The sequence below is a fragment of the Hyperolius riggenbachi genome, chromosome 12 (assembly GCF_040937935.1).
Source record: "Hyperolius riggenbachi isolate aHypRig1 chromosome 12, aHypRig1.pri, whole genome shotgun sequence".
NCBI lineage: Eukaryota > Metazoa > Chordata > Amphibia > Anura > Hyperoliidae > Hyperolius > Hyperolius riggenbachi.
This window is the reverse complement of record NC_090657.1, coordinates 91992967-92006075: the sequence shown is the minus strand read 5'-3', so window position 1 is coordinate 92006075 and position 13109 is coordinate 91992967. Positions and strand designations below refer to the sequence as shown.

The window sequence follows — 13109 nt, the reverse complement described above, 5'->3', positions numbered from 1 at the left end:
GTCTTTTTAAAGACTGTATATAAACCAAAATTCTTTTTAAAGACTGTGTGAGAGAATTAGATTGGTGTGAGCTATATTAGTAGCAGTAGCTAGGTGTATTTGTGAGAGAGTGACAGTAGATTGTTAGTTTAAGTGATAGATTGTAGTGTAGTGTACTAGTAGTTGCTGTGTGGAGAGGGTTAGATAGAGCCAGCCAGGCCGCAAGTTTTTTTTTTTTTTCTAAGTTCATTTTTTTTCTTTATTTTGTTTTTGATTTATTTTCTTTATTTATTTTACTTTGGGTTTGTCGCTCATACCCCTTCGCCAATAAAGTTTTGGGCCCCAAAGCAATGGAGCGAGAGCAGCAGCAACTTCCTGCCACACTTAAAAGAAAATGGAGTGATGGTGGTGTTGGTGGATCACGTGAAGTACGTGATCAGGTTGAGGGTGGCAGCAGCAGCAGGAAGCGTTCCCCCCCTGGTCAGAGATGTCTTCCCTCTGTTCGGACGCAGGAAAATTTTGACAGAGCAGCAGGCAAACAGAGTTGTTAAATATTTAGATCAGGAACCCTCTACCCAGTCTGAGGAACTTGTAGCTAGTGGCAGCAGCACCAGTAGTGGCCGACAGGTTCCTCATGACCAGAACCCGACCGCAGCTGCTTCTCTTGACGAGGTTGCTTCCTCCCAGTACTCTCCTCCAGAAGTAAAGCACACCTACGCTGATGAGAGAGATGTGGAGAAAGATTGGGAGGAGGCATTGGAGGAGACCATGGGACCAAGCTCCTAAGAAGTGGTGGGTTCTGTGGTGACAGAAATGGCCCCTGTGTTTTCTTCATCCAGTAGTAATCCATCACAACTGGGAGCTTGTGTCACCACCAATCTACATCACCACCAGTAAAATACAGAGGTGTTTCGTGGCCAGGTGGAGGGTCCAGAAGAGTCCCTTATGGGTTCCAGTGATTTGGTTGAACTGGATGATGTTTTGGATGATGAGGCGGCTGATCCAGCGTGGTCGCTATCTGGTGGGCTAGGCACTAGCAGGCGTGAGCAGCATGGAGAAACAGAGCAGACGGTTGGCCAGCAGCCTGCAAGTGCTTTCCCGTCTTGTCAGTACCCACCAGTCCAATGCTGAGCATGGACGTGCTAGAACAGGTCGCACCACTCGCACCACTGCTCCACGTGCACGCACGCCCCTGCATGGAATTATTTTACTGTTCTGGAAGAGGACGAATCCAGGGCAGTCTGTTCTGTGTCCCGTAAATCAGTGAGCAGAGGCAAATCGGGCACCGGGTTCGGCACTTCAGGGCTGATAAGCCATCTGCACAACCACCACAGATGGGATTATGAATATGTAAAAAATCACAATAAGATGGGTGGAGGAAAAGCAGCAGCAACAGGCCCCTCCTCTTTTTTTCTACTTGTCCTGTCCCTATCCAACCTGCTCAGTCCCACTCTAGTTCAAATCCCTCTGCATGCCACGCTGGTAGAGGGCTCCAGACCTCGGCAAGCACCTCATCATAACCCTTGTTGGTTTCCTCTGAATCACCAGTGTTCCAGCGTCAGGCCTCTGTGCCAGAAATGTTGCAGAGGAAATGGATGCTCCCTGCAAGTGATCCTTATGTTGTGAAAAATAATGCGCTCCTGGCAAGGCTGTTGGGCCAACAGCTGCTGCCCTACCAGTTTGTGGACTGTGCCCCCTTCCGCAGACTGATGAACAGTGTTGCTCCACAATGGCAGCCGCCATTATTTTGCCAGGAATGCTATCCCTGCCCTTCACCAGCACATTGTGAAGTGTGTCGGCCGGTCTATGGATCATGCTGTCGGTGGCAAGGTGCACTTCACTATGGATGGCTGGAGCAGCAGGCATGGGCAGAGAAAATATCTAACTTTTACCGCCCATTGGGTCACCCTCCATTGTGCTGCTGAGGAGGGTGCAAGATCTGGGGCATCTCAGCTGGTGGTGCCGCCACGTGGGCTGAAGGGGAGGCCTGTTCTACTTCCTTCTGCTACCTGTTCTGTCCAAGGCCAGTCTGCCATTGCTGAGCCTCCCATCAAGTGGTCCTACACTGGTTTGTAGCACCATCGATGCCAAGCAGTGCTGAAACTGGAATCCGTGGACGAGAACAGGCAAACCGAATCTGTAATCCTTGAGGCCTTACAGAATCAGATTCGGCAGTGGCTGACCCCCCGAAAACTGGAGACAGGTGTAGTAGTGTCTGATAATGGTGCCAACATGCTGGCCGCCATTTCTCAAGGTGACTACACTCACTTACCTTGCTTGGCCCACGTCTTCAACCTTGTAGTCCAGAAATTTTTAAGAACTTTTGATGGGTTGAAGGACGCTGTGGCCTCAGCATGAAAAGTGTCAGCCCACATCCGTTGCTCCGCAACCACCACAGCGGCCTTAAAACTGCTGCAGCGCCGCCATAGCCTGCCGCAGCACAGGCTTATTTCAGATTGTTCAATGCGGTGGAACTCCACCCTCCACATGCTGGAGAGGTTGTGGGAGCAGCGAATGGCGGTCAGGCTATACCTGTCTCAGACATCTTCCTCCAGAACAGGACCACTGGACTACATTACGGGGGACCAGTGGCAGCTGATTGGACAGGTCTGTAAAGTGTTGGAGCCGATTGAGCAGGCAATAAAATTGGTCAGTGAGGAGCACTGCAGCATATCAGAAGTGCTCCCTTTTATATTCATGCAGGACAAGGCTCTTGACAAAGTGCTCGGACAGGGGGAGGAAGCCCTACTGAGCAGTGGTCAGTTAAGTGGGGGAGTGAGTGAGCATGCTCAAGTCCTGGATGAGGAGGCAGAGCTTATGGAAGCAGTAGAGCCCATTGTCCGGGGGTGTGAAGAAGATTCTGATGATGTGGAGCTGGAGCATGATGACAGTTCTGACAGCCAGGAAGAAGTGATTAATGGCAGACATCTCTTCCCTATGGCTGCGCATATGCTCCAGTGCCTCCGTAAGGACCCCCGGATTAAAACTCTAAAATCAAGGCTCAACATGTGGGTGGCCACCATCTTAGATCCCAGGTGCAAGGGGAAAATGCGGCAGTTCATACCCCCCTCCCAAGCAGACGCCAGGATGAGCCAAATCCGAGATGCCCTTTTTTGTTGGGTAGAAGATGCGTTTCCTGCACCTGTATCCCGGGCCCCAGCTACCAAGCCTCATCATGCTCAGCAAAGGTCTGGTGGTCCCACTCCCCGCAGCAGCACCAATAGCCAGTCTGTGAACATGCTGAGTATGTTGAAGGAATTTTATCAGCCAATGCCAGATACTCCTTCTAGCAGCAGCACCACCAGCGGGCAAAGTAGTCACCGCCAGCAGCTGGCCGGTATGGTGAATGATTACTTGTGGTCGGCCAGTGCTGCAGACAATATGGAGAGTAATAATGACCCCATGGAGTATTGGACAAAACAACTGGATACCTGGCCTGAACTTGCTCAGTATGCACTGGAGGTTCTTGCATGCCCCGCCGCCATTCTTTCTGAGCGAGTATTTAGTGCTGCAGGTGGGGTGGTCACCGACCAACGTACCCATCTGTTCACAGACAATGTGGACGTACTAACGTTCATAAAAATGAATGGATCATGGATCAGTGACAATTACAAGACCCCTCTCAGTGATTCACGATGAAGATTGGACAGACTAAATTAAAATTTTGCTGTAATGACTGCCGTGAAACCACCTCTAGGTCCCATGGCCTATGACAACTCCTGCTGCTCCCCAACAAAAATTATAATGATTGCCGTGGAACCACCTCTAGGTCCCATAGCCTACGACAACTCCTGCTGCTCCAAACAAAAAAAAAATTATAATGACTGCCGTGGAACCACCTCTAGGTCCCATGGCCTACAACAACTCCTGCTGCTCCGTGTCACACGGCTGTCCCCAGTACAGCGCTGCTGTAGATCGCAGCGCTGTACAATGTTAATAGACGGTGACTTCGCCATCTAACAGTCTCCAAGCGGCTGGGAGTCTGAAGGCGGAGTTCCGTCATTCATGTGGAATTACGCGCGCATTAGCGTGCGCAATCTCCTGCAATCCCCACCCACAGCCATTCACGCCAATCGGCGTGGAGTGGTCCTGGGGCTGCCACGCATTCACGCCAATTGGCATGGAGCGGTCGGCTAGGTGTTAATACAATAGTAACAGTCTATTATATCAACATACGACACCATATTTTTCTCTCAGTTTTGTTCTGTATTTTGTTTTACAAGACAGTATCTATAGTGAAGGAAGACAAAAATAGAGCATACTCTAAAATAGTGGTTTAGATGCAGGGACATGCTGTTGGAAAGGTTTCACCTTGGCTGGAATGAGCTTGTCCACCACCTGCGTGTAGGAAAAATGATTAAAATGATTAAAAACAGCGGCGAGTGGCCAGGATAAGATAGATTCAGTAATAGTACAGTATACTTTACTAGCCATGTGTTCTACCTATTACAGCTTCCCCAGACATGGCCTGAGGCAAAAGAAGGGAAGAGAGAAAAGAAAGTCCAACGGCTCACACTGCCTAAGTTCAGCAGCATGGAGTCAACCAGTCTACATCCGGATCCACCAAAGGTGCAGGTACGTACAGCAACGAGAGAGCATGACTGGGTCTCAAACCTGAATTTTTGTGCAATTGTTGCAATAATTTATTTCACCATAGTAGCTATAGTGAACAAAATTATTGCTAAAATTGCACAAAAATCCAGGTTTAAGACCCAGTCAACCTTTCTCTTTGCAAGAGAAGGGAAGACCAGGAACCAGAGGATCTATCATTTAATGCCTGGTCCCCGACTCTTAAGAGGGACGCAAGCTCCACTGCTGGTAACCCTTAGCGTTGTCTCCAGCCCCACATACGAAGTGAAACCTTTCCAAAAGGGCATTGTCCTTGCATCTTTACCATTATTTCAGTGGGGGCTCTCTTTTGGGCTTCCTTCACCCGTGAACAAAGGCACCAGTAAAATCCTAGTGGTGTAGCTATATAATGATTACTGCTGGACCTAGAGGTGCAGGGCGCTGTTCTGTCAATCACACATACTGCTTTCTCCCGTGATGAAGTTTTGTTTCTTGGTCATGTTCTCAGCAGAGTTCCTCCTTTTACAATACTGTATCTCTATTAAAGGTATTGTCTTGTATTTCTTCTTACACTCGTGTTCCCACTGGATGAAATTACTTATTCAGTCCTTAAAAGCACACATCTCACCACTTCCCCCATAGAGGAAGAATAGGATCCCGCAATGGAAGGAGCAGCTGGGCTAACCATGTAAGAAGTGGTCATTGTATACAGCATTGGTAGCCTTTTGTCTTGGAAAATCCCCCTTTTGTCTCAGTCGGCTGGGGGGGTTTCTAAGCCTGCATAAGTAAAGCAAAACATACTTTAGCGTAAAGGTATGAGAGCATGTTAGATATAAGAACAAATGTATACGTTACAGGCAAAGTACCAAATCCAGACATTCTAAAGAATGCCTATATCATATCATATTTGTACTTTGCCTAAAGGGCGTGCATGGAAATGGGGCGCAAGGAAATTTGGGTGCCCAATTTTGGCTAGTAGAATATCGGTAAAATTTACAGATATTCTAAGTTTCTGAAGTGTAAATTATCGTAGTGAAATATTGGAAAAAAATACCAATATTTTACTAAAACCTAACCTAACACTATTCTCACACAGAGCCCTCCCTTACTGATGCTTAACCATCCCCCCACACCTAAACCTTATAAACAGCCCCCCACGCCTAACTTCAAGCATCCTCCCCATGCCCAACCCTTAAAGAGAAACCATAACCAAGGATTGAACTTCATCCCAATCAGTAGCTGATACCCCCTTTTCCCATGAGAAATCTTTTCCTTTTCACAAACGGATCATCAGGGGGCTCTGTATGGCTGATATTGTGTTGAAACCTCTCCCACAGTGTGATGTCGGGGTCATGGTTCTGACATCACACTGTGGGAGCGTTATTGCATTGGGGGAAATAATAGCTGTTTACAGCTGTTTCCAACTGCCAATAAAACAAGCAGCATCTCCTTCCACTGACATCACCAGCCAGCAGTAAAAATGTCACCATGTGATAAATGTCAGAATGTAAATCAGGAAGAGGAAAGATTTTATTACGGGCAAACACTGACAATTATTTATACATACACCTAACCTTAACTGACTCCGCCGCCAATTCGCTAATATTACAATAATGTAGACGCCATTATAAATAGGGGCTAAAGAGTGAAACTTGTTATTTATCGGGTGCCCTTAGTGTGAAATTTGCTATTCATTGGGCGCCCAAATTTCACACTATAGCCGCATTTTATAATTGCGCCTATTTCATGGCAGCACGGTGGCGTAGTGGTTAGCTCTCTCGCCTTGCAGCGCTGGGTCCCTGGTTCGAATCCCAGCCAGGGCACTATCTGCAAAGAGTTTGTATGTTCTCTCCGTGTCTGCGTGGGTTTCCTCCGGGCACTCCGGTTTCCTCCTACATTCCCCAAAAAAACATACGGATAAGTTAATTGGCTCCCCCTAAAAAAATTGGCCCTAGACTACAGTACTTACACTACATAATATAGACATATGGCAATGGTAGGGATTAGATTGTGAGCTCCTTTGAGGGACAGTTAGTGACAAGATATATATATATACTGTACAGCGCTGTGTAATATGTGAGCGCTATATAAATACTAAATAATAATAATAATAATAATTTCACGCTTCGCCTAGAGGTCCTATAGAAAGCTATGGATGCATGCAAATCGTGTTTGAATTTTGGATGTAAAATGTGCAAAAATAAGCAAAAAAAATTAATTTGTGTGATTTTTACAAAGAAGGAAGTCCAATTCTGCGCTTTTCCTGCATGTGACATCCGAATAATAGCAACATGGTTGTCAGTTGTTTTTTTTTCTCAATGCAATTTTCATAGCTAATGGAAACAGGCCCCTAGCAATACATTGCTGTACAAATTTGTGTGCTGAAAAAAATGCACGAAATTCGCACCTAGTGGAAACCTACCCTAAGGCCTCTTTCACAGTGCGACGCACAGCGATACAAAGTCTGTGCGACATTCACAGTGCACACGTTGCATTGTGTGTAATGGGTAGCAATATTTAGAAAGTGCTGCATGCTGTGCGTTAAGCAATAAATCTGCTGCGTTGTGTGTATTGCACATGCTCAGTAATGTTTTTTTTTTTTTTATGTAACGCATTCGTTTTCGTTCCATCAGTATGCGACGAAAACGGTGCACCAAACGCAGGGCTAAAGAATGTACTATAACGTCCAAGTTATAATCTTTCAATGCGTTGCATTAGGGGCACGTTATGCGACCGAATTTCGCATTGCAAATGTGGAAATTTGCATGTGATTGTGCAGTCTATTATATTAAATAACTTCATTGATATGCACTGCAAAAACCAACATGTGAAAATGTGCCTAAATACGCAAACAAAAAAGGAACTGGATGCAAAAAATCCCAAAATGCTGAATCCGAAATACAAAAAAATGTGGGAAAATGTGGTCAGAAATCGCAAGATTAAGTGTGAAGGCATCTTTAAAGAGACTCTGTAATAAAAAAAAGTCCCCTGGGGGTACTTACCTCGGGAGGGGGGAGCCTCAGGGTCCCAATGAGGCTTCCCCCATCCCTGTAGCTGCAGGCAATCCAGCGCTGGCTCCCGCGAAGCGTCCCTCAATCCTCCCTCAACAAGCCTGACAAGGCTTTATATATTTACCTTCCCTGGCTCCAGCAGGGGCGCTGTTGTGGCTCTCAGCACGAAGATAGGTGGAAATAGCCGATCTCTGTCGGGTCCGCTCTACTACACAGGTGCAGGAGACTTGTGCAGTAGAGCGGACCGACAGCGATCGGCTATTTACGCCTATCTCCGAGCAGAGAGCCGATTCTGCGCCTGCGCTGGAGCCAGGAAGGTAAATATTTACATCCCGCTGTTCGGAGGGGCACAGCGAGACCGCCGTGGGACACAGGAGGACTGGGGAAGCCTCGATAGGATCCGGAGGCTTCCCCCACCCGAAGTGAGTACCACCAGGGCAACTTTTTTAGTTACAAGTTTTCTTTAAAGGGAGTCTGAAGCACATATTAAAAAAAATAAATAAAAAAAAAGATATACTCACCTAAGGAGTGGGAAGGCTCTGGTTCCTATAGAGCCTTCCGTTCCACCTACGGTCCCCGATTCCAGTGCTGGCTCCTCCGTTAGCAGTCTCCGATTGATGGGTTGGAGACTGCTCTCTCTGCCACTGCCTGTGGCTTCCAGTCTTTGGGAGCTTAGTGCTCCCGAAAACAGGTCGCTCCATACTGCGTGTGCGCGAGAATGCCCAAATACTTCCGAAGGCTCGGGCAGTGGCAGAGAGCAGTCTCCGACCCAACGGTTGAAGGTTGCTAACTGGGATGCCAGTGCTGAACTGCGGGGAGCAGGAGAGGAACTAAAAGGCTCTATAGGACCCAGAGCCTTCCCTCTCCTTAGGTGAGTATCATTTCTTTTTTTCTTTTTCTTTTTTTTTATATTCGCTTTAGACTCACTTTAAAGGTGATCCCTTTATTAGTTTGACCTATGGATTACAGTACAGTTTATGGCTTGAATTTCTTGTATTTCTAGCTATCTTAGTAATACAAACATATCTACGCAACAATCCAATAGCACTGAGTAAAGAAGTTAAAAATGATCAGTCCAGATTGTAGCCAAATCAGTAGATCGAAAATACCTCGATGACAGAATTGTAACCGATGGAGTTATGAAACCGTTGATGGCGATCAGAAATGAATAAACGTGTGAAAAATATCTGTCCACATAAACAATACAGTACACTTAGAGAGACTGTGCAGTGACAAATAAATGTTCCTACAATATATTTTTTTAGAGAAGGTTATAATTATCTCTGGGGTTTTTCTAACTCACTCCCCAGGGTCCTCATGTGTGGCGGCTTCCTGTGCTAAGGCCCGCCCCCTTTCCGAAACTTGCTGGGGTACTTCTGTGGAACTCTTTATCTTCGGTACCGAGAGTGCCATGGAACTCCTCGGAATGGCTAAGGGGCGGAGTAAAGGCTCCAACCCACCTAGCAATTCTTTGGGCAATTCTTCCGCCAACCGGTGATTTTATTTTGAGTGATGAGCATCGTTTCTGCGCTCTCACGAGGTGTGTGCGATTATGCAAACAATGCTTAATGACAAGCGGTGATAACGACTGTCACATCGGATCTTTAAGATCCCCGACAACTCTTGCGCAAAGTGCCACTATCATTTGAACTCTCGTTTGCGCCCGTTGTGTGCATGTTGCGTGACGTTGCATGTTCCCACGGGCAGGGAGATGGATCGGGGAACCTTGTTCATCAGGAAACATCAAGGTTCCCCAGCCCATCAGCAGGTATTCAGCTTTAGAAAAAACTGACCCCATTCTAACTTTCTCTAAAAAGATCAGAGGAAACTTTATTTGTCACTGTACAGTCCTTTAAACAGGCTCTTTAAACAGAAACCGGCAAACTTAGAAGCAGCAGCAGAGGTGACCGGCTATTAGCCTCACTGCCTGCGGGTGGATGAGAAGAGTAGAATAGCCAATAATTATGGAATGACAGAGCAAAATGAACTGCGATTTAAAACAATGTTTTAACCTTACCCTGTTATGACAAGTAGCTTGACAACAGTTCCACTCCTCTTCCTGGTTTTCTTTTTCCATGTGAATAAACCACATGCTATATTGTTGTAAACACTGTCTCTTCAATCTTCTCACAGCACCTGCTTTTGCACTTATTTGCGTATAGTTTTCTCTTTGGTGATATTTCATATCTTATCAATAAAATGTCTTTCAGGGCCCATTCACACTAGAAGCGCTAGCGCTTTTTTAAGCACTAGCACAATATTAAATATATGGCAGTGAGCTCACTGCTGCGATTGCTGCCGATCGCGGGCGATTCGCAAATAGCAGCAATCGCCAAATGTGTTCCCTGCAGCATTTTTGGGCGCTAATCGTGATCTCCCCAAGAACACTTATTTTTCCAGTGATTTTTTTTTCCACGTTAAATCACAAAAAAATCACCAGCGCAAAACGGTAGCCCTAAGTGCTAACGTTTGCACTTTTAAGTGTGAATGGGCCCTTAAGCTACCAGAAAGCAAGATAATACTGAGGCTAGGTGCACACTTAGCAGAAACGCTAGTGTTGCGGAAAATGCTGCGTTTTTGCCACCAATGGAAGTCTATGGGCCGCAGGGAAAAACGCACATGTGTTTTCTATGCGTGCGTTTTCCAAAACGCTAGCTTTGTTGCATGTTATGCAAAAACGCATCAAAAACGTACATAATGAAAGTCAATGGAAACGCAATAGCATGCTTTTTTCATGTGTTTTCCATGCGTTTTTCTATGCATTTTTGTGATGTATTTCCTCTTCCTATTACTTTGCATAAAACGCAATTTTAAAACTCATGAAAAAAAACGCAAACACACAAAAAACGCACACAAAAAAAAATATGCACATGACATATAGCGCAGCCTTTCATGTTATGTTATGAGTGCACATTCCCTCAGACTGATTTGGCAGAATTTTCAGACTAATTTGGCAGTACTATTTCAGTTGCAGAGTGCTGAAAAGTTATTTTAAACTGAAAATGAACATTATCTCCTAGGAGAAAACTTAGGAGAAAAAGAGAATGATCGGGCCCATTGTGCGTTGTGATTTGTGCACGGCATAATACCCTACCGTAGAGCATCACATGGCACCATTACATGCACATTGACCTTCAGTCACATGCACACTGCCGGACAGGAAGTTTGTCACCTGTTTTGGGCCCATTGTACGGTTTAATTTGCGCGCAGCGTAAGTACCTACCTATGTGCATCACATTGCACCATTTCATGCCCTTTGTTCCTTGCAGTAGACTGTTAACAGAAAAAAAAGGCATGACCCCGCCCCCAGAGCGTCTTACCCAGTCACATCAGATGTCAGTAATGTCTTAACTCTTAAGTCACCTGATTTTCCTCATCTGCACATGCGCACCACACCGCAAACAACTTTCAAAACGTTTGTGTTGCCAATTGCCATAGACTTCCACTGCAATGGAAGTGGTCCAGCCGAGGCAGAGGCCACGCGGTGTGTGCGCACAATTTGGCAATGTGCCGCTGGATCACTTCTGTCGCACTGCAGGTGTTGTGGCATGTCTCAGAGACATTAATGGCTACGGCAACGAGCTGCAGCAGGGGAGAATAGTGTGACACCATATGATGCAGTATGTATGAAAGGAGCCCAAATAGTACCTTGTTAGTCATTCCTTACCATCAGTAATTCCTTATCATCAGGTTGCTCATTTCGTACTTTGCTTAAACTGGTGTAAGGCCACGTTCACAGTGGTACATTGCGGTGCAGTGTAATGGCCACTTCGTAACGCGGCTTACCCCATGGCAACGCACCACCTGTGTGACGTTCACAGTGTGAGGTAGCGTTGCAGTATAGCGGTTTGCAGTATGGTAGAATCTGAAGACCTATTATTTTTATGACTTTTTGTCTGTGTACTCCACTTGATCTCTACTATTGCCAAGAGGCGGGGCTTTGTCAAGTTACACACTTTGGGTGGTGGTGCTCCAATCTGGGAGCAGGGTGAGGGGTTCCTAAACTGGGAGTTATAGAGAAAACGGGTCAAGTTTGCACTGACTGGAGCTGAAGGGGCTCTAAGTGGCATTCGACTACATGGCTGTATGGCTGGATGGTGCAGTCACAAGACACTAAAGTTGAGGTTCCCTGTAGGTGAGAGAGGCACCATGTTAAGTTAGTATGTGTAGCAGGAAGGAAGAGGTTCATACAAAAATATCCAGTAATCGGGCTTTCAACTCTGTAAAATCTGAAATAATAAAAACACTGTAAAACACTGAAAACGTGAGCTTCTGATTGCACAGTTCAGTGCCTTTACAGAAGGTCTGGGTAGGAGCAATGTGGAATCCTCATCACAGCCTCCTCAGCTCCTCAAATATATAAGGGGTGTGTGTGGGACTTTACTTGAGCTACTTAAAGTGAACCTCTGGACTAAAAATCTACTCAGCAGCACTGAAAAGGCTTGGTGTTTCTTTAACAGTTTCACAGCATCAGAACTTTGTTTTTCTTACCAAAGCCTCATTTTTAGCTGCATTTTTAGCTAAGCTCCACCCATCAAAGAGACCTGCCCGGGTGGTTTTTCCCTCATGCTGTGCAAAGCATGATGGGGGATTACCTATGTTGTTATTCATGTTGCCTAGCACCTGGGAGGGGTGATCAACACACAGGACAGTTGGAACTGTGTCTCATGCTCCCTGTCACCTCCTTTCAACCAAAAAGATGGCTGCCCTTATGAAATCAAACATTTGCCTGTTCTTTTAAAACAGGGTGGGTAAGAGATTATATTATCTATCAATTTTAATTAACATAACTAATGTAACTTAATAACAGTATGTTTGTTTAGGCCGGAGTTCCTCTTTAACTTTCCTGCAGAATACAGCAGTCTAAAGCCTGGTACATACTTTTGATTATGATATGGCCAATAACTGGCCAATTTTATCACTTCCATGTAGTATGCGGGGGGTCAACAGATATTGAAAACTATGAACAGACTGTGTAGGTAAACCCTCATACTACATGGAGGTAGTAAAACTGGTCAGTGATTGGACAATCATAATTAAAAGTTTGTACCAGCCTGGTACACACCTTCAGTTTTTATTGCCCAATTTTACCACATCCATGTAGCATGAGGGCCAACAGACTTGAAATCCTATGAAGGGATTGTGTAGATAAGCTCTCATACTACATGAAATTGGTAAAATTAGCCAATCAAAATTGGATGTGTGTACCAGGCTATATAGGCTCAGCGTTGGTTCACATATAGTAGTGACATTTACATCCACACAGTCTATTGCGGCTTGAGTATGGAGTCATGTCATTCATCAAATAATTGGAAAAGCATCTGCCGTCCAGAGCAATATTCCGGATTGCTTTGTATCACAGCACACCAAATCACTCCATGCTAATACTGTATCTGCCACATTTCTGGTGTAAGCCAGCCCTAACGCTAAATTGCACATATGCATAGCTGGCATAATGCACTGCACTGCACTTATCTACACTTTATTACATGCATGTTTTTTATAGCATGATAAACTGCTGTATAACATGCACGCAGGTCCGAATTTACC

General features: G+C 45.5%; 1 protein-coding gene across 4 annotated transcripts in view; it reads left to right on the top strand.

Annotated features, from left to right (window-relative positions):
- The window catches only part of LOC137541837 (bactericidal permeability-increasing protein-like), a 177926-nt gene that overhangs the window by 11105 nt on the left and 153712 nt on the right, over positions 1-13109 (top strand). The window contains exon 3 of one of the 4 annotated variants that reach the window (XM_068263372.1): positions 4432-4554. The exons of the other annotated variants lie outside the window; for them this stretch is intronic. The gene's annotated coding sequence lies outside the window, so the exon portion shown is untranslated. The remainder of the gene's footprint in view (positions 1-4431; positions 4555-13109) is intronic. 4 annotated transcript variants of the gene reach the window in all.